The sequence below is a fragment of the Pleurodeles waltl genome, chromosome 8 (genome assembly GCF_031143425.1).
Source record: "Pleurodeles waltl isolate 20211129_DDA chromosome 8, aPleWal1.hap1.20221129, whole genome shotgun sequence".
NCBI lineage: Eukaryota > Metazoa > Chordata > Amphibia > Caudata > Salamandridae > Pleurodeles > Pleurodeles waltl.
This window is the reverse complement of record NC_090447.1, coordinates 696,347,278-696,369,672: the sequence shown is the minus strand read 5'-3', so window position 1 is coordinate 696,369,672 and position 22,395 is coordinate 696,347,278. Positions and strand designations below refer to the sequence as shown.

Below are 22,395 nucleotides of genomic sequence, written 5' to 3'. Positions count from 1 at the left end.
TTTAGAAAACATATATTGCATGCTGAAGGCTGTGTAGACATTCCAGGAGGTGACAGTCCGTCCCACGATTGTAATGACATTACGGGAAATGCTCACCAGATGTGTTCACCACCCGACTAACTCCTCGCAGTTAAGAGACCCAGGGTGCATTGATCACACTCGGGCCTCGCCACACCAGCCTGCAAGCTGGTGGCACGGGGGCTGGAGGCAATCTCCTACTGCTTACAGGTAGGGGCCATGGTGCAGTCTGTTTGTCTTGTCCATGGATCCCAAGTTTTCTGATTCCTTAAGTGTGGCATTTCTGTGTTTTCATGGTTTTGATGTATGACATTTTTTTGCGTTATGTGTGTCGTACTGATTGATATTTTATGGTGAGTGTAGTCAAGCAGTTTTGTCCCTTTAATGAATGTATGGCCCTAGCACCACTCTATACACACACTGAGCATAAGTGCAGCTCAGCTAAGTTGTGTATTTATTTTATTTGAGTTCATTCGGTCTAGAAAACTAGACCATTTGGAGTAACAAAGATAACAATCATACATGATAGATAATATTTGTTAAAAAAAAAAAACGTAATAGCAATATAAATACAATGATAATCAGAACAGTATAACAGTAAAATCAGCAGGACTAAGTATTTGATCATAGATAAAAAGTACAATAAAGAAGACATGGCTAAAAATGTTAAGAGAAAAAAGATAAAAGCTAGGATATAAAATTTAGTCTAACATACCAATGTGTGCAATTATTTTCCCGTAAGACCTGGCCCTCGTCAATCCAAAAAACAAATAGAGTTCCCATATAGATATAGGATACTTTAACAAAAAGGCTCTATAAGCTTATACAATCTCTATTGTTCATATAGAGGGCAACAAGTTCCTGCTAAAAATTCATACTGATGCTACTAAAAAATAACAGTTGAGACTCCTTCTGACGACTAATATCAGGATGGCTCACATGCCCTTTGATACAATAAGCCTACGCCGGATGTACCAGGCCTCCGATAAATATTTGGTAACTGTAATTGCTACCACGGAGGATGAGTCATATGTACAGATTCTGGTGGCGTTTGCTCTATCCTGTAATGACATGTTTTTGCAGAGGGGAATGATCCACCTCCCTCTGGGACTCTTATACAAAGGGCAGAAAAATAGTATATGCTCTATTGTTTCTTTGCAATTTTGGCAAGAGATACATCTATCATTTGAAACGATGTTAGATGACCAGTGGGCCGTAAAACCATTAATAGGCAGTGTACCATATCTTAGTTGGAGATATAAAGCACGGGCGTACGGAGGCATGGGAAGGTTCAAGAAGTTCTCAGCCCAGGGCTCGTGCTTGAATTGGAGAAATTCCATTGTTAGCCTGCCCGCCCCTTTTTGGTGCAAGGAGTCTTCATTAACTTTCTCCCAATATCTTTTTGTGACAAGTTTCCTTGCATTATCGGAGATTTGATCCGGATATTTCCAGTAGCAAGGAAAACCTATTTTGACCCAGGCAGATTTCATCTCCTTCAGCCATGGAATTTTCTCCAGTGCCTGGGGGGCGGCTATGAGCTCTCTTATAGCCAGCCTATCTGGTTCGAGTTCAACAGATTTCCATAAACGAATCCAATAGGAGACAGGCCTTAGGGCCGCTGTGGTTTTAATACTGTTTAAACCTAGGTCAAGCCTTAGAGGGGTCATTGGTGTCAGCTAAGTTGTGTAGATATGCCTATAATGAGCCAAAATATATATGGGATGAACGAACTCCTGCACATAAATGCAATTCACAAGGTTGTTTTAAAACATGTTTATGGTCATTGACACTAATAAAGCAGGTGATCTCATGCATTGACAACGTTCTAAACCAGCAATTAATGTAGTCAACTAAAAGGGCTTTGGCCTGATACGGTTAATAGGCAATCAATCGGACTGCAAAGTTAGAACTGGCAGAAAGCGTAAATCACATCAGAGAAGGCCACTTGGCAACCACTGCCTCGCCTGCAAACACAAACCCTGCAAAAATATAGTGTTTCTCATTCAATGGCATTTCCCACCTGTAGGGGGAGGAATTTCAGGTCTAACACGTATATTTTCTTACTTAAATTGGACCTGCACACATCAGTGCATTGGATTTATTTTGCCATCCATGCACTACAGCACTAGTCAGCAAGTGTTAATCCGCCCTGTCTACTTGGCCCCAATACTTTTAGCTGCAACATAGTTAGAGGGTATACACTACTCTACGCTGCACAATGTTCACATACAAATTGACTTTTGGCTGATGTCACGCAGCTTGATACAACGGATGCATGGCTGTGAGCCGTAGGCACCCACATACTCAGATCACGCACCAGTCCTGCTAGACCTGGGGTTACATAGCCCGTGCCAAACTGCATTCACAACGGAGTTCTCATCGTATTCCCTACTGGACACTGTTTAAAGAGGAACTTGTGCACGCAATAGATGACTGTTTCCATCTTAATATTGACTGTTTACCCACATTTGTGACTGTCTGGAAGATGTTAAAGGTCTATATTATGGGGGGGTCACTATTTCTAACATGTGGGAGTCCGCTGATTCCTGCGAAATAGGTTGGCAAGGTTGGGGGCAGAAATTAGAGAACTAAGACAGAGACATAGGGAGACAGCAGAACTCAGCCTATTGGATGACATTCAGGCCAAGTTAGTAGGCTATCACAACACTGCTCAGAGTGAACTCAATCATCTGGGGATGTATGTGAAGGCATGAGCGTATGGGGAGGGTGGGAGTCCAGGTGCCACTCTGGCGTCACTTCTACATCCCAGAGCAGAGGATGACACAATCTTAACATTATGAGACAAGCAAGGGACGTTATTGTATGCAGCCGATCAAATTTCTGATCGAGTCCGCCTGTACTATGCAGACTTGTATACTTTGAGGCCTACGCAGGAGGGAGCCACAGTGGACTACCTTGCGCATATCGCTATGAAATGGCTCTCAAAGGAGCACAGAGAACACCTTATGGCTCCTTTTCTCCCAGCTGAGGTTATGGTGACTCTGAAAGATATGCCTGTGCCAAGGCACAGGGAACAGATGGGTTAACTGTACCCTTTTACAAGGCTTTTCAAGATAAGCTAATAACTCTCTATGAGGAAATGGTAGAGGATGGTTGCATCCCCCCTCCATGCCTGAAGCACTTTTGGTCACCCTCTTGAAGCATGCAAAACCAGTTGACAGTTGTACATCTTACAATTAAATGTTGACACCAAAATACACACAAATATTTTGGCCAATTGATTGGTGCCTTTGCTCCCGGGCATAGAGGGTCCTAAACAAGCCTGTAGAACATTATCATATAACCTCCGGACCCTTTTTGGCTTGATCGTTCGTGTGGAGCCAGAGGTGAAGACGGCCGCTGTATTTCTCGACACCGAAAAAGCATTTGAACAGGTGAAATGGGGCTTCATGCTGGCGGTACTGAGGTGTATTGGTATGGGAGAAGTATTTTTGTGCTTAGTTTAGGTGATTTATACCAGACTGGCCGTGTGTATACAGATAAATGGTAAAGTCAAAGACCCTATAGTTGTTACCGGGGGACTGAGGGGGTTGCCATTTGTCACTGTTGCTATGCACTCTGGTGGCAGAACCACTAGCCTGCGCTCTTAGAGAATATCATGCTATAGGGGCTTACAATTCTCGCACTACAGTCTAGTCATCGCAGCGTACCCGGACGTCACTCTTTTCTACCTATGCAACCTGGAGCGTAACTTGTCACCAATTCTGCGAAAGGTAGTACTCTTTTGTGGACACCACGCTTTGTGCATACGTTTAGACAAGTCCTTAATATTCCCACTTACAGCAGTAACAACATAATTGTCACTAGAGAACCCTTTGCTGTGGGGCCATGGGCGTGGTGCGCTCCTTGGGAATACAGGTGCCCACCGACCTGACAGGGGTCGTACTGGAAAACTCTGGTAAGGCAGTGTAGAAACTCTCTGAAGCGGTGGGACGCTGGATATTGATTCCGTTGTAGCTCGCTGCTTGTATAGCAATCATGAAAATGGTGTTTCTGCCGGGTTCCTTTTTGTCAGTATCCCAAGCTGGCTGCCAAAGGAAGTGTTTCCCAATCTACGAGTAGTTCTGACTAGACTGGCATGGGCTGGGAAGCAGTCACGTGTGACTTTGAATACCCTTGCCATATGACATGGGGGGCTGAATGCTCCAGATTTGGGGGCTTATTACCACACCTCGCAAGGCATGTATGCCTACTATTGGTCGCACGGGCCAGAGTACTTACCACATACTTGGCTCGAATGCAGTGCTTTCTTCCCCACAGTTGCTTCCTCAGATGCTGTTCGTGAAGCCCACTCTGCGTTATATTGTACTTGACCGTTTAAATATGATGGCATATTCTTGGCACAAGGTGCTGGAAAGACATACTGGTTCCCTCCTTTACTCGCCCAGTATTCCATTAGGGAGTTGCACATGGTTTTCTCTAGGGCAGGAAAGAAGCGCGGCGAGTGGACTGTGGGGAACATGGGGCCAGGTTAGAGGGCAGGATGCTGACCCATCCATACTTGCTGTTTCACTATTTCACTATTTTAGAGCCTGTCACATGATGCTTGCCTTACTATGGGAGGACCAATTTGAACCCCCGTCTTCCCCAAATTACCGGCATTAACATCTGCTGCAAACGAACACACTGTAACACCTTATAGCTAAGCTTTATGCATTGACACAGGAGGCGTGCAGGCCTGGAATCACAAGGGTCAGATTAGAAATGCAATGGGAGCTGGATGTTAGAATTGCAAAGGGAGCTGGATGTTAGAATTGCAATGGGAGCTGGATGATAGAATTGCAAAGGGAGCTGAATGTTAGAATTGCAATGGGAGCTGGATGATAGAATTGCAAAGGGAGCTGGATGATAGAATTTCAAAGGGAGCTGGATGATAGAATTGCAAAGGGAGCAGGATGATGGAATTGCAAAGGGAGCTGGATGTCCCTCTTAGTGACAAACAATGGCTTTGTGGTGCCTTCTATCTCATTGAGTATCAGGCATGGGCTGATCTATTTCAAGTATATTAATAGTGTATTACATCCATGTTCATTTGTATCGCTATGGGTTATGGGACAGTGCAAACTGTAACCGCTGTGGGGACGACTATGCAGAGTTTGCGCATGTGGTATGGTTTTGCCAGATATTCTGTGTTTCTGGCACGCGGTGCATGTGGATCTTGAGTAGATAATAGGCGGAGTATGGAGATGACACCTCTGCTTGCCTTACTAGGCTACTACAAAGAGATACCAGCTGGTATGCGGCACCTAGTGGCCATAGGTTTGTGGTTAATGAGGTGCAGAATAGCACTAAGGTGGGCACAAGGTCCGCTCCCGATGTTAAAGGAATGGCGCGCGGACATGACGTACTGCAATACACAGTATGATATTTACCAATAATTATTACCACTGTGCAGTTGCCCAAAAAATATTTGAGGTCCTTAAGAGGCCTGCCTGGCATGCACTGGGGCAGACACAGGGTCGAGCTTGGGGGAAAGCGAACTAGTGACTAGTTCATAGCACAGTGTGCTGAATGAAGCCAACAAATAGAGGTACCTGTGGTAAGAGATAGAACAGGGAGACACTCCGGTGAGCCAGGGGGGCAGTGGCTGCTTCTAATGGAATGCGGGACCGAGAGACTACAGTTCAGGAAAAATGTGCCAAACCAATTGCTGAAGCTATCAATTTGTTTGATGTAAGCAAACTGCTCTCTACCTTCTTAATCTATTGGCAACATTTGAAAGTGTGATCTTCTATACTGCAGGATACAACTGATGTAAGTTATGGTTGTAACTGATTGATGCCATGCCAATTGTATATCTGTCATCATGCTCTGTAAGGTTTAATGGAGTTTTAAAAAGTATGATGTTGGAAGTTTACCTGCAGGTGCTTAAACCTTAACAACGTAATATATGCATTTTGCTCCACTCCACGTCCGTAATTTCTGTCCCAGTGTCTTTCTCCCATTCATTTTTCCGCTCCTGTAATGTCGTGTCTATTGTATTCGCATAGCTGCTTATATTATTTTGTTTTTACCTCAGTCCCACCTTCTCCTATGTTGATCACTGTTTCCAGTTTTTGTGCGTCTTGGGAACTTGCCCAAACCCAGGCATAACCTCCTTGCTACACACAACATTGCAATCACTGGAAGTAAATGCCCCTGTTCCACTGGGTATATTTTCTTTAATGTGGCATGCATATGTAGCCTATCCCCATCTTAAAGATCTTTTAGGGTGCCTATTCCTGCTTCTTAACACAGTACTCTATCTGCTGCTGGTGTTACTTGTTAAAAATCAGAGATGCTCCGAAATGGTAGTCCTAGGGCGTACTCCACCTTAGTATGCGATTATTGCAGCATTCTGTGCCAGCTATTATTGACTGTCTTCACCAACTTAAACTCCTTCTGTTTTTCCCTGCCTTTGCTGTACACCCACGCTATTGTCCAGTCCTCTCCTTGCCTGCCATACAAATAGCCAGTTATGGCCCTGATCCCACCATCTAGATTTCCACTGCAACTGTGCCACTAAGTGGTAGAGTTCTAAATTGACAGTTTCCACCCCTCCCTCCTTAGTTGTGAGCTGTTGTATCTTCAACTCAATCCTTTGTCTAGTTGAGCCCCATATCACGTCTGTTATCATCACATGTATTTCTGTTAAACAGGCTCTCTTCAAGCACAGGATTATAGCCCCAAATAGGTACAGAAGTGTAGCCGGATGTCCGTCGACGCCGGACCAAGTACGGCCATAGGGGCCGTAAGAGCATACCCCCGGGGCACTCAAGAGAGCCTCGGAGGCATGACGTCAGGCGCAGAAGGCGTCTTGCCGGGAAGAGAAAAGAACGACGGCCAAAAGACAGAGGCGCACAGCGAGACGGGAGAAACGCGGAGCAAAGAAGCCAGAACCCAGGACCCGAGGACCAACGGGACCAAGTCCGACGCGAGAGAAACAGAGCGAGAGGAGGAGAGAAGCCACAGGGCGCCTCCCGCCCCCACCGAAGTGAAGTCGGGAGACCGCGGAACAGCCAGCCACGTCCCCGGAGGGGCGTAGCCCTTACAGGTACGTTCGTACCTGAGTGGCTCAGGGGAACAAGGGAGCAAAGAGGGAATACGGGGAGGATAGCGGGGAGGTCCTGCCAGGAAGGGGAAACCCTATAAAATCAGGGAACCCTTATTAACCATATTCCTCCCTAACCTCACGGGGAAACCCAGGGAAGAGAAAAGAAAGTAGAAGAGAGAGAGAGAACACAACCAGAGAAAGAAACAAGACAGCTCACGGGAAGGCGACGCTCACCATTGGAGTGAAAAGTATCCCAACACAACCCTCAAGTGTACCTATCCTCACACCCCCTATTAACCCTATATAGATCCTACTTTACCTATATACTTACCTGTTTTCCGTTCTCCTTTTTCTTTTGGGGAACCTGGGCGACATCCATATGGGAAAAGACCGGACCTCTTCCCAAGTCAGGATCAGACCCCAGCGGGACCAGGACAAGAACCCTGAAAAGAGAACAAGGAGTTGAACGACCCTAACAGGACGTTACCCTGTGGGAAAAGAGAAAGGACAAAATTCAACCTTAATTAAGAATAAATAAATCACTTATCCCCTCAAACCGGCGACTATCTAGTTATTCCAATATCTCTCCCACAGGAGATAAAGAACCCATTACAGTGGTGTCAGAAGTGGGATATTGGAATAGGCGCTAACTAGATTGAGACCATGGAGGGTACTCCCACGATAGCAGACATGATGCAGCAAATAGCTGAGGGACAGAGACGCCTGCAAATCTTGTGGGAGGAACAGCAGAAAGAAGCAAAAGTGGAGAGGGAGGCACTCCAAAGCGCCCTCAAAAGTCAGGCCACTATCATGGCCAATAATCAATTGGTACATGAGAATGCACTAAAAACCCTCACAGATACTATTGCGGCCACCCGGGTACATCCAAACGTGCCCAGCTCTGTCTTACAGAGGTATCAGGAAGGTGAAGATCCGGATGCCTTTTTTACCAACTTTGAGCGCGTTGCCACTTCCGCCACCTGGCCTCAGGATAGATGGGGTCAGTATATCGCTCCTTTATTAACAGGGACTCTCCAAGCAGCTTATCAAGCGGTAAACCCGGGCGGCACAACACCCTATCAGGACATTAAAAAGAGTATCCTGGAACGGGTGGGCTTTGACACAGAACATTACCGGGTCCGGTTTAGGAAAGCCAAGTGGGGACCCTCCGAGAATCCCAGGGCGCTATACTTTCGGATTAAAGATTTGGGTCTCAAATGGCTAGGACCCATTGGAACTAACAGGGAAGATATTATTGAAGTTGTCCTCTTGGACCAATATCTAGACGCCCTACCCACCAATACCCGCAACTGGATCAAACAACACCCGAGCCCTGATACGAACACCACCATTGAGTTAGCCTGTGCCTTTCACCGCTCCCTCGAGTTCAAGACACCCCTCCTACGCACACCGCCCAACCCCATCCGACAGAACCTCGGACAACCCTCGTCCCTGGGGCGAAGAACAGCAGAGGACCCCGGAAAACCACGAGGACCTGAGAGGTCATATGTACAACAGCCCCAATGCTTTAGTTGTGGGGAGTGGGGCCATATTGCCCGGGTTTGTCCCCTGAAATCTGAGAAACCAGAACCTATGGAAATAGGAGTTACTAGGGGGAGAGTCTTCTTTACAGGGGGAAAAGAAACCCAATACAAGAAGGAACTTTTTATCAATGGGAGATTAACGGTGGCCCTCATCGACTCAGGGTGCAGTCAGTCCGTAATTAGGGCAGATTTAATAGATATCCATACCTTCACTCCGGGACTTACTGTATCCATTTGTTATATACATGGGGAAACAAGAGAATATCCCCTAATCTGGGCTACCCTTTCATGGGAAGGAAAAGAGACCCCCATAAGGATGGGGGTGGTTGAACGACTGGTTGAGGAAGCCATCATAGGAACCGATTTCAAAGACTTTTAGGTACTTCTACTGTAGATAGTACAAGGAACACAGAGGACATGAATGCTTGGTGGAGGAGCGCTCAATTCTCTAACCTACAAATACATCCTCCGGTTGTTCGATACAAACCTACTAGAAGAGAGAAAAGAGAAGCAAGGAAATCCTATGTGCAAGGAAGCTCGAGCCACGATAGGGTAATTACACAGGTCCATACCCTTACTGGTCTTCCCCCCCTTCCGCAGTTGTCAAAGAGAAGATCTGAGTTTGGTCAATGCCTGGAAACATGCCCGACCCCGAACCCTCAACGACAAGGGTCCGTCTTTTACGATAGTTAACAATCTATTATATCGGATCACTGGCAATAATAGAGAAGAAAAGAAACAGCTACTAGTTCCTGAACCTTATAGGCAGCAGGTACTACACCTAGCCCACAGTCTGCCGGGGGGTGGTCACTAAGGGAGGGAGAAAACGGAAGTGTACCTGTTAAGGAAATTCTACTGGCCCGGGGTCTTTTCACAGATTAGAAAATTCTGTCAGCAATGCCCTAAATGTCAATTGATCGATCCTGGCCCAAAGAAAAGGGCCCCATTAAAGCCCCTTCCCATTATTGACATACCTTTTTCAAGAATAGGAATGGACATTGTAGGTCCTCTCCTACCTTCTTCTAAAGGCTACCGTTATATACTCGTATTGGTAGATTATGCCACCAGATACCCTGAGGCCATCCCCATCACCAGTATTAACACCAAGAGTGTTGCCAATGCCATGATAGGGTTCTTTTCCCAAATAGGTTTTCCCCGAGAAATTTTAACAGACCAAGGTACCCAGTTCATGTCCAATTTGATGGCAGAGATATGTCAACTTCTGGGGATCAAACAATTGAGGACTGCGGTTTATCATCCACTAACCGCACCCTGAAAACTCTCTTAAAGAAATAGATTTCAGAGTCAGGTAAGGACTGGGATAGGAAACTCCCATTAGTGTTATACACCATCAGGACACATGAACAAGCTTCTACGGGCCATAGTCCATTTGAATTGTTGTTCGGCCGACAGCCTAGGATGCTATTAGACATGGCAGCAGAATTATGGGAGGAGGAGGAGGATGGGGAAAAGTCCCTATTGGAATACACCAGTGACTTAAAATCTTGCTTACAAACAGTATGGGAAAACGTAAGGGAACATATGGAGAGGGCCCAAGATAAGCAAAAGCGATATTACGATAGGAATAATCAAATGCGGACCTTTACAGAAGGAGACAGGGTGTTAGTGCTTCTTCCCAGTTCCGACAACAAATTGTTGGCAAAATGGCAGGGACCATATAAAGTGATAGGAGTGGTAACACCTGTTACCTATAATGTCCAACTCACGGCTAATCCCAAAAGGTCTCAGATCTTTCATGTCAATCTGCTAAAAAAATGGGAAGAACCTATGGGAGGCCCGACCATTGGATGTTTAGTTAATACGGTTAATGAACTGGAAATAGGATGGTGTCCCACTGACCACCCTACCGAAAACGAGATACCCCAGATAAATACAGAAATTTCATTGCAACAGAAAAAACAGTTAACCCGACTCCTCAACGGTCATACCCATGTGTTCTCACCGATACCGGGTAGAACCAAGTTGAAACAACATCAAATCATAACTCAACCTGGTAAGATAGTCCGGTTACTGCCCTATCGTATCCCTGAAGCTAGGAAGGTTCTGGTAGAAAATGAAATAGAGAAGATGTTAGACCTGGGTATTATAGAACCTTCCCAAAGCCACTGGTGTTCTCCGGTGGTATTAGTGCCAAAGCCGGATGGGTCTATACGTTTTTGTATTGATTTCAGACAAGTCAATACCGTATCCCAATTCGATACGTATCCCCTCCCAGGGGTAGACGAACTCCTAGAGAAATTGGGAAAAGCTAAATACATGTCTACCCTAGATTTGACCAAAGGGTACTGGCAGATTCCTTTAGCACAAGAGGATAAAGAAAAAACGGCCTTCTCTACTCCCTCAGGCCTATATCATTTTAATGTTCTACCTTTTGGGTTATATGGGGCTCCTGCCACCTTTCAGCGTCTCATAGATACCATCCTACGACCTCATACCAGATACGCAGCCGCCTATCTGGATGACATCGTTATCTATAGCGAGACTTGGGATGACCATTTGTCTCATTTAACCAAGATACTTACAGCCCTACAAAAGGCAGGGCTGACAGCCAATCCCTCCAAAAGCCGACTAGCGTTTAATGAAATATCCTACCTTGGATATTATATAGGGAGAGTTATCATTAAACCCCAAATGAATAAAGTAGAGGCCATTCTAAGCATAAAAACACCCACTACAAAAAAAGAGATCCGTTCATTTCTAGGCCTAGTAGGGTACTATCGGAGATTTATACCACACTACTCCACCTTGGCCGCTCCCCTGACAGATCTCCTGAAGAAAGTTCAGCCCAAAAATATTGCAAGTCTCAACCCAGCACAGACCCATAGTTACCACACCTTACAGAGGTGTCTTACTACCCAACCAGTTTTAAAGTGTCCTGAGTTTGATCTTCCGTTCCACCTGCAAACGGATGCCTCAGACGTGGGTCTGGGGGCTGTACTATTTCAGAAGGATAGGAATGACGTAAGCCACCCAGTAGTCTTTATTAGTCGTAAGCTTTTTCCCTGAGAACAGAAATATCCAATAATTGAACGGGAGTGTCTCGCCATCAAGTGGGCGATCGAAAGCTTAGAATATTACCTCCTAGGAAGGTCTTTCCTATTGTATACGGACCATGCTCCTCTTACCGGGCTCCCGAGATATAAAGATACCAACGTCAGAATTCTGAGATGGTTCATGGAGCTTCAACCTTTCTCCTTCCAGGTTTGCCTTCTCCCTGGTGATCTTATGGGTCAGGCTGACTATCTGTCCCGGTTCCCGGGGTCTTTTGTGTCTCGAACAGCCCCATTCAAGGGAGGGGATGTGTAGCCGGACGTCCGTCGACGCCGGACCATGTACGGCCATAGGGGCCGTAAAAGCATACCCCCGGGGCACTCAAGAGAGCCTCGGAGGCATGACGTCAGGCGCAGAAGGCGTCTTGCCGGGAAGAGAAAAGAACGACGGCCAAAAGACAGATGCACACAGCGAGACGGGAGAAACACTGAGCAGAGAAGCCAGAACCCAGGACCCGAGGACCAACGGGACCAAGTCCGACGCGAGAGAAACAGAGCGAGAGGAGGAGAGAAGCCACAGGGTGCCTCCCGCCCCCACCAAAGTGAAGTCGGGAGACCGCGGAACAGCCGGCCACGTCCCCAGAGGGGCGTGGCCCTTACAGGTACGTTCGTACCGAGACTGGGGATTCCTACCCGAGTGGCTCAGGGGAACGAGGGAGCAAAGAGGGAATACGGGGAGGATAGCGGGGAGGTCCTGCCAGGAAGGGGAAACCCTATAAAATCAGGGAACCCTTATTAACCATATTCCTCCCTAACCTCACGGGGAAACCCAGGGAAGAGAAAAGAAAGTAGAAGAGAGAGAGAGAACACAACCGGAGAAAGAAACAAGACAGCTCACGGGAAGGCAACGCTCACCACTGGAGTGAAAAGTATCCCAACACAACCCTAACGTGTACCTATCCTCACACCCCCTATTAACCCTATATAGATCCTACTTTACCTATATACTTACCTGTTTTCCGTTCTCCTTTTTCTTTTGGGGAACCTGGGCGACATCCATACGGGAAAAGATCGCACCTCTTCCCAAGTCAGGATCAGACCCCAGCGGTACCAGGACAAGAACCCTGAAAAGAGAACAAGGAGTTGAATGACCCTAACAGGACGTTACCCTGTGGGAAAAGAGAAAGGACAAAATTCAACCTTAATTAAGAATAAATAAATCACTTATCCCCTCAAACCAGCGCCTATCTAGTTATTCCAATATCTCTCCCACAGGAGATAAAGAACCCATTACAAGAAGTTTAGGCAGAATTACTATCTTTGTGATGACTGCCCTCCGCATATAGTAGAAATAGGTACGTTTTTCCAGAAGGTGGCTGTATGTCTCACCGTGTTAAGTGCCCTCCTCATGTTCCCATCAATCAGATCACCCTCCTCCCTGCAAGCTTGAACCCCCAAGTATTTTAAAATGAAGAGACATAGGTTGGTACACTTACATCTACTCACTTAGAGTAAATATATCTTTCCTTTCGGCACCATAATTGCTCTATAGTACATATGGGGCCTCTAAGAACCCACTTAGGAGCCCCAGAAGAGGTTACTGGGCCACAACTTTGCACTCTCAAAACTTCCAGGCTTGGATCACAACAGTCCTTCTAGTACTCTGTGGAGCACTGAATGTTTTGGTCAGTGAAGAACATGGGATTGGAACCAAGTGAGATGGTTTAGGTTCCATTTTTGTATAAATTTTCCAGAAAAAGGGGTGTTGATTCCACTATCAGTGCCTAATAACTGATTTGGAGGGGTTCCTTTTCATAAGTAATTTTTCCTTCTGTCGAGCAAAAAACATTCTTTGTCATTGGTGATAGCTCACATAGCAGGCAGAGATGAGGCTGGCTCTAGCTGAAGCGTCCACAACATGAGCACAGTGAGGTCTGAAGACTACTCTTCGCTGTCATCAGTCTTCCAGAGTAGCACTCAGGGGAAAGACAAAGGAGGCACACCACACCTTGAAGTTGCCCTGTCCTTAATAACAGAATCTGGTGATTCACCTCCCCTTCCCCACTATCACCCCAAATGGCAGTGATCAGGAAGAGATAATCCTCAGACTATTGCTGATGGATCACAATTGAATAACGGAAGCAACTTTGCCTCCATCCTCCCACACTTCATTGTCTGAGGCTACACCCTCCAGCTCAGGAACACAAGCAATACACTTACAGTGTCTGGTGGTGTAGTGTAGCCATTTTTATGTAGCTTTTGCGCGTTTGCTTCAGGAGTTAGGCCTTTGTGCGCTTTGCCCTGGATGCATTTTATTCCTTTGCTCGCAGCATCGGGCCTCTGTGCACTTTGCTCTAGATGCATTTTATACAGCTTCGTACTGTTATTTTTTCAATAGCCAGTTCTACGGTCTTGTTTTATTTTTCATATCACACTGTTTAGCCTACTTCAGCACCGGAGTTCTCAATAACACATTCTCGCTCACTCTGTGCTTCAGTCAAGGATACAGTCTGGTACATTGCTGATAGACGTGGTAGGAGTTTAGTCTTTGGTTTGTAGATGATACACATTCTTGCGTAGGAACGTTTTGTTACCACATCGACATGTTAGTTATAAAAACACTACCTTGTCCTAATACACGTAAGAGGGAGATTCCGACCAGGGAACCACAACTAGACACTTACTGCCCTGTTGCAGATGCTGATCCAGATCACAGGCCTTTGCTCAGGTATGAGGGTTGATGTCTTCCCAGGGAATCTGAAAGGCAAGCTTAGAGCTTAACATGCTGTGCTCGAAATAGAACTTACTTAGAGAGAACGTAATCTATTCACACTATGATAGCGTTATTCTTATGTTTCACTCTCTTCGTGACTATTTCAATCCTACTGTGTTGTATGGTTCTGGTTATTGCGGCTCATGCCTTATTATCTAAAATGCAGTTGTTTTATTAAATCGATCTATAAAACTTCATCTGCCTTTATCATTTGTATATGAGATCATACCGTGATATGAGAGAGCTGGTTGGGACCTGAGCGACCACGGCTTCCCTGAGAAGTTCTAAAGATGTCATGCGCTCGGTTGCCCAATCATCCCTTCCCTTTGGGAGAGATGAGGCACTGCTAGTTAGCCGGAGCAAAATCGGATTGAAGGTGACAGGGGTCCTTCTTAGTGGGTCAGACTTAGTCCCCCACACCAGGAACGACTCTGCTACCTAGAAATCCAGTAGTCTCATTTAGGATAATGAGAGCCAACGCGACATGGCGCCGCCAACGATTGGTCTGGCTCTAATTTTCGGGTCCGGCTGACTCTCTCGGTCTCATATATATATTGACTCCTCGGTTCCGTTAATGGAGAAGTCCGTGGCAGTGAGGACTTCCGCCACCGCAATTTAGGTAGATCCTAATTATAGCGGTTGGTCGTTCAAGCTTGAACTCTGAAAGGAAAACCCCGATATTGGTGTGCCTTCTCTGAACTATAGCTGTTTTCATAATGGCGAATCCCCAGGAAATACAAATAGCAGTTAATATGCGACAACCGCTCACAGTTCATTTGCTAGCACATGGTCTAACAAACCAGGGGGGTCCAGTCACATTTGTGGTGGACGCCCATGCAGCCTATAGAACAGAACTTTTTTATTCTTGTGTCACATTTCCGGCAGTTGATGGGAATTCAAACACATTTCACAACTACACGTTTGCGAACTTCCCTGGACAGTACAGGGCATATGCATATTTAGAAATACCTCTATCTTATCAAGAACATAATAATTGGCTTGATGGCGTCCTACCCCACACCATAGCACCTGTTCGTGGTCCACTAAGTAACGATGGTCCTACCTGGCCTTTATTGGCTACATATACACCACATCCAGCGGTTGCTAACTTGGCGGTGGCTGAAGTTCGTCATTTATACACAGACTTAACGGCTACATATAGACGCTTAGTACAATTTGTGATGCAGACACTAAACACAAACTGCCCCAGCGCAATGACATGCAGTAGCTCCGGGTATCAATCTGGCGACTGTACACTCTGTTATGGGCAAAGTCCCGGCTAAACGAGAGGAGAATCCACGGAACAAGAACTGTGATTTTGCCGCCGTTGCAAGGTGCCAAAGAAAATCGCTTTGTCTCCATCGACAATGTCAAATTACAACATGTGGCCGATTCTGCACAGCAGGCCAAGAGGAACGCCCAGTAGTTCCCGAATCCCTCTCACTACTGGGGAAGATGTTCCGCTGCAGGTGATTTGCACCAACGCTGTTTCCTCTCCGAGCTTGGGGAGGGTGGAAGATGATCTTACGATTGTTCCACTGATGACAAATAATTTGAATCCTTTGATCAAGTCGCTGTGACTGCTGATGTTGCTGAGGGTGTTATCTACAATGTACCACGGTGAGAGACACCTACTACTCCTTTGTTTACGGTGGCACCTTTTGCAAGAACTGCCTCCAGATGCTTTAATACCAACGACGATGGTCTATCGGACTCTTTGTCCTCTTCAATACCTGGCCCACGTAAGCTGATGTATTGGCTTAAAGATACGTATTTTGTTTTGCCTTGGAACTATCTGTGGCTTTTCATGACTCTGATGGCTTTTTTTCTGTGGATGGGGTTTGTTGTTACCTTTTTTCTAGTAATACATGGTCATTTTCTTCCTGAGAGATCAGAGGTTGAACAGGTGGAAGAGGTGTTGAAGCCATATTTTTCATCACATAAGGTTCGAAGAGACTTGTCCTTTGTGAACATTTCCGCTGTGCCAATTCCGGACGGGATTGTGTGGGGTAGAGTAATGTTTCATATATATGGTCCCACTGAGATAATTCAAATACCGTATGTTCTAAAGTTATCAATGAATGATATAGTAATACCAGGCATTTTATCTGATGATTGGGACGTGAAGACAATTGATTCTATGTTGACAGAGTTGCAATATTATACTGTCTATGAAAATGAAGATGCTTACCAGTTTAGAGATAATTATGGTGACATGTTTTGTTACAATTATTATGGGCACCACTTTATTCATAAAGCCAGTAGTCAAAATGAAAGATTGGGAGACAGTTATATACATGAGGTGTGGGAGCTTCCCTTTTTATACAAATGTCTTAATGGCATGAGAGAGGTTTTTCTTAGCGGTAGTAAATGCGAAACTTCTGTCAGCCATTCAATGGTTTGTAAGCAGCTGTCCTTGCAAGGGGCGTGTAATGCCTCGGTTGCGAACTTGGCTTGCTATCCAAAGGGAGTTCCAGTCCCCGTGATTAAAAACACATTCCAGGTGCTTCCAAACGGCAGCTATGTCCTCCTTAACAGTGAAGACTGTTGTGGCATGCGTGCCGGAATAGTTTACGTGGTTTTGGTCACCAAGGTTGTTACTTGCTGCGGAAATGTGTTATTTCCCCCCACTAAATTAAGGGAGGTGGCAGATATCTGGCCTCACATTGCTACTTCCAAGGTGAATTTCGACAAGTTGAGTCGACTAAAGGCTCTATTGTTTCAAAAGCATGTGGCCCTTACATCTGCACGCGAGACCTACGCACTTCAGGTGGCAAGGTCATCAGCAGAAATACAGTCCCTGTTAAATACTTACTTTCCGAGCCTCTTTGGTGAACTCGTGGGACGTATATTTAATGCGTCCAGCACTGCTGGACTAGCACATTTTTTCAAAGCCGTAGGTGTTGGTTTTGATCATACCTTCTCTTCCATATTCGGTTTGATACCTTCGGCTATTCATTCTATTTTCGGAAGCATTTTTGGAGGATTTCCGATAACTTTGGCTTTATTGGCTGGTGTTTTGCTGTTGCTGTTGTTCTTCCGCAATGGCTGTCCCGCTGCAACAAGAGCGAATGTGGGCGCTCCCATTCGTGCAGCTGTGTCGTGAACGCATGATGCAGCATTTTGGAGCAACACTCCTGGGACATTTGGAGTGTGACTGGTCCCTGTCATTCAGACCAGTTTTGGATTGTGTGCAACCCGTGTTTCGGTGCCTTTGGTGCTCATTTGAACATGCACTAGCTCTCTGTCTCTCACTGCAGCGCCCCCCAGTGGTTGATGCTGATCTGTTGATGTTTCCGGTCAGGGCTCATTCCCAGACATGCGCACTGCGGCTGCGTTTGCTTCATGAGGCAGTTTACGAGATTCCCTTCCTGGAGGAAGATGATATTAACTCGTTCATAGGCCCTGCACGGGATGCCGCCTTGGATGGTTCTGGGGCTTTGGAACACACCTGCTCCATGATAGTATTTGGCGTGGATTTTCCAGTCTTGTCATCTGCCGAAGTGGAGAATATCCTGCTTTCCGTGACTTCCATTTGAATTGGATTTATTCAAAATTGACATTGTTATATGAATTAGGCTCTCAAGTCACATGCTTACACTTTTAAATTTAGAGTTTTTTGTGCTTTGGTGTCCTCTGGACTTGTTGAAATGTGTTTTGTAGATTTTTTTATTGGGGGCATTTTTGTAATTATGCTTTGATTAGAACCACTTTCTACCGACAAGGGGAGGGTGTAGTATAGCCATTTTTATGTAGCTTTTGCACGTTTGCTTCAGGCATTAGGCCTTTGTGCGCTTTGCCCTGGATGCATTTTATTCCTTTGCTCGCAGCATCGGGCCTCTGTGCACTTTGCTCTAGATGCATTTTATTCAGCTTTGTACTGTTATTTTTTCAATAGCCAGTTCTACGGTCTTGTTTTATTTTTCATATCACACTGTTTAGCCTACTTCAGCACTGGAGTTCTCAATAACACATTCTCGCTCACTTTGTGCAGCATCGGGCCTCTGTGCACTTTGAAAATGAAGATGCTTACCAGTTTAGAGATAATTATGGTGACATGTTTTGTTACAATTATTATGGGTACCACTTTATTCATAAAGCCAGTAGTCAAAATGAAAGATTGGGAGACAGTTATATACATGAGGTGTGGGAGCTTCCCTTTTTATACAGATGTCTTAATGGCATGAGAGAGGTTTTTCTTAGCGGTAGTGAATGCGAAACTTCTGTCAGCCATTCGATGGTTTGTAAGCAGCTGTCCTTGCATGGGGTGTGTAATGCCTCGGTTGCGAACTTGGCTTGCTATCTAAAGGGAGTTCAAGTCCCCGTGATTAAAAACACATTACAGGTGCTTTCAAACAGCAGCTATGTCCTCCTTAACAGTGAAGACTGTTGTGGCATGCATGCCGGAATAGTTTAAGTGGTTTTGGTCACCAAGGTCGTTACTTGCTGCGGAAATGTGTTATTTCCCCCCACTAAATTAAGGGAGGTGGCAGATATCTGGCCTCACATTGCTACTTCCAAGGTGAATTTCGACAAGTTGAGTCGACTAAAGGCTCTATTGTTTCAAAAGCATGTGGCCCTTACATCTGCACGCGAGACCTACGCCCGTCAGGTGGCAAGGTCATCAGCAGAAATACAGTCCCTGTTAAATACTAATTTTCCGAGCCACTTTGGTGAACTCGTGGGACGTATATTTAATGCGTCCAGCACTGCTGGACTAGCACATTTTTTCAAAGCCGTAGGTGTTGGTTTTGCTCATACCTTCTCTTCCATTTTCGGTTTGATACCTTTGGCTATTCATTCTATTTTCGGAAGCATTTTTGGAGGATTTCCGATAACTTTGGCTTTATTGGCTGGTGTTTTGCTGTTGCTGTTGTTCTTCCGCAATGGCTGTCCCGCCGCAACAAGAGCGAATGTGGGCGCTCCCATCAGTGCAGCTGTGTCGTGAACGCATGATGCAGCATTTTGGAGCAACACTCCAGGGACATTTGGAGTGTGACTGGTCCCTGTCATTCAGATCAGTTTTGGATTGTGTGCAACCCGTGTTTCAGTGCCTTTGGTGCTCATTTGAACATGCACTAGCTCTCTGTCTCTCACTGCAGCGCCCCCCAGTGGTTGATGCTGATCTGTTGATGTTCCCGGTCAGGGCTCATTCCCAGACATGCGCACTGCGGCTGCGTTTGCTTCATGAAGCAGTTTACGAGATTCCCTTCCTGGAGGAAGATGATATTAACTCGTTCATAGGCCCTGCATGGGATGCCGCCTTGGATGGTTCTGGGGCTTTGGAACACACCTGCTCCATGATAGTATTTGGCGTGGATTTTCCGGTCTTGTCATCTGCCGAAGTGGAGAATATCCTGCTTTCCGTGACTTCCATTTGAATTGGATTTATTCAAAATTGACATTGTTATATGAATTTGGCTCTCAACTAAAATGCTTACACTTTTAAATGTAGAGTTTTTTGTGCTTTGGTGTCCTCTGGACTTGTCGAAATGTGTTTTGTAGATTTTTTTATCTGGGGCATTTTTTTTAATTATGCTTTGATTAGAACCACTTTCTACCGACAAGGGGAGGGTGTAGTGTAGCCATTTTTATGTAGCTTTTGCACGTTTGCTTCAGGCATTAGGCCTTTGTGCGCTTTGCCCTGGATGCATTTTATTCCTTTGCTCGCAGCATCGGGCCTCTGTGCACTTTGCTCTAGATGCATTTTATTCAGCTTTGTACTGTTATTTTTTCAATAGCCAGTTCTACAGTCTTGTTTTATTTTTCATATCACACTGTTTAGCCTACTTCAGCACTGGAGTTCTCAATAACACATTCTCGCTCACTTTGTGTAGCATCGGGCCTCTGTGCACTTTGAAAATGAAGATGCTTACCAGTTTAGAGATAATTATGGTGACATGTTTTGTTACAATTATTATGGGTACCACTTTATTCATAAAGCCAGTAGTCAAAATGAAAGATTGGGAGACAGTTATATACATGAGGTGTGGGAGCTTCCCTTTTTATACAGATGTCTTAATGGCATGAGAGAGGTTTTTCTTAGCGGTAGTGAATGCGAAACTTCTGTCAGCCATTCGATGGTTTGTAAGCAGCTGTCCTTGCATGGGGTGTGTAATGCCTCGGTTGCGAACTTGGCTTGCTATCTAATGGGAGTTCCAGTCCCCGTGATTAAAAACACATTACAGGTGCTTTCAAACGGCAGCTATGTCCTCCTTAACAGTGAAGACTGTTGTGGCATGCATGCCGGAATAGTTTAAGTGGTTTTGGTCACCAAGGTCGTTACTTGCTGCGGAAATGTGTTATTTCCCCCCACTAAATTAAGGGAGGTGGCAGATATCTGGCCTCACATTGCTACTTCCAAGGTGAATTTCGACAAGTTGAGTCGACTAAAGGCTCTATTGTTTCAAAAGCATGTGGCCCTTACATCTGCACGCGAGACCTACGCCCGTCAGGTGGCAAGGTCATCAGCAGAAATACAGTCCCTGTTAAATACGAATTTTCCGAGCCACTTTGGTGAACTCGTGGGACGTATATTTAATGCGTCCAGCACTGCTGGACTAGCACATTTTTTCAAAGCCGTAGGTGTTGGTTTTGCTCATACCTTCTCTTCCATTTTCGGTTTGATACCTTCGGCTATTCATTCTATTTTCGGAAGCATTTTTGGAGGATTTCCGATAACTTTGGCTTTATTGGCTGGTGTTTTGCAGTTGCTGTTGTTCTTCCGCAATGGCTGTCCCGCCGCAACAAGAGCGAATGTGGGCGCTCCCATCAGTGCAGCTGTGTCGTGAACGCATGATGCAGCATTTTGGAGCAACACTCCTGGGACATTTGGAGTGTGACTGGTCCCTGTCATTCAGATCAGTTTTGGATTGTGTGCAACCCGTGTTTCAGTGCCTTTGGTGCTCATTTGAACATGCACTAGCTCTCTGTCTCTCACTGCAGCGCCCCCCAGTGGTTGATGCTGATCTGTTGATGTTCCCGGTCAGGGCTCATTCCCAGGCATGCGCACTGCAGCTGCGTTTGCTTCATGAAGTAGTTTACGAGATTCCCTTCCTGGAGGAAGATGATATTAACTCGTTCATAGGCCCTGCACGGGATGCCGCCTTGGATGGTTCTGGGGCTTTGGAACACACCTGCTCCATGATAGTATTTGGCGTGGATTTTCCGGTCTTGTCATCTGCCGAAGTGGAGAATATCCTGCTTTCCGTGACTTCCATTTGAATTGGATTTATTCAAAATTGACATTGTTATATGAATTTGGCTCTCAACTAAAATGCTTACACTTTTAAATGTAGAGTTTTTTGTGCTTTGGTGTCCTCTGGACTTGTCGAAATGTGTTTTGTAGATTTTTTTATCTGGGGCATTTTTTTTTATTATGCTTTGATTAGAACCACTTTCTACCGACAAGGGGAGGGTGTAGTGTAGCCATTTTTATGTAGCTTTTGCACGTTTGCTTCAGGCGTTAGGCCTTTGTGCGCTTTGCCCTGGATGCATTTTATTCCTTTGCTCGCAGCATCGGGCCTCTGTGCACTTTGCTCTAGATGCATTTTATTCAGCTTTGTACTGTTATTTTTTCAATAGCCAGTTCTACGGTCTTGTTTTATTTTTCATATCACACTGTTTAGCCTACTTCAGCACTGGAGTTCTCAATAACACATTCTCGCTCACTCTGCTTCAGTCAAGGATACAGTCTGGTACATTGCCGATAGACGTGGTAGGAGTTTAGTCTTTGGTTTGTAGATGATACACATTCTTGCGTAGGGACGTTTTGTTACCACATCGACATGTTAGTTATAAAAACACTTCCTTGTCCTAATACACGTAAGAGGGAGATTCCGACCAGGGAACCACAACTAGACACTGACTGCTCTGTTGCAGATGCTGATCCAGATCACAGGCCTTTGCTCAGGTATCAGAGTTGATGTCTTCCTAGGGAATCTGAAAGGCAAGATTAGAGCTTAACATGCTGTGCTCGAAATAGAACTTAGAGAG

General features: G+C 45.5%; 1 protein-coding gene across 1 annotated transcript in view; it reads left to right on the top strand.

Annotated features, from left to right (window-relative positions):
• Window positions 1–22,395, top strand: part of C8HXorf58 (chromosome 8 CXorf58 homolog) — a 626,664-nt gene that overhangs the window by 496,997 nt on the left and 107,272 nt on the right. The gene's annotated exons all lie outside the window — the stretch shown is intronic.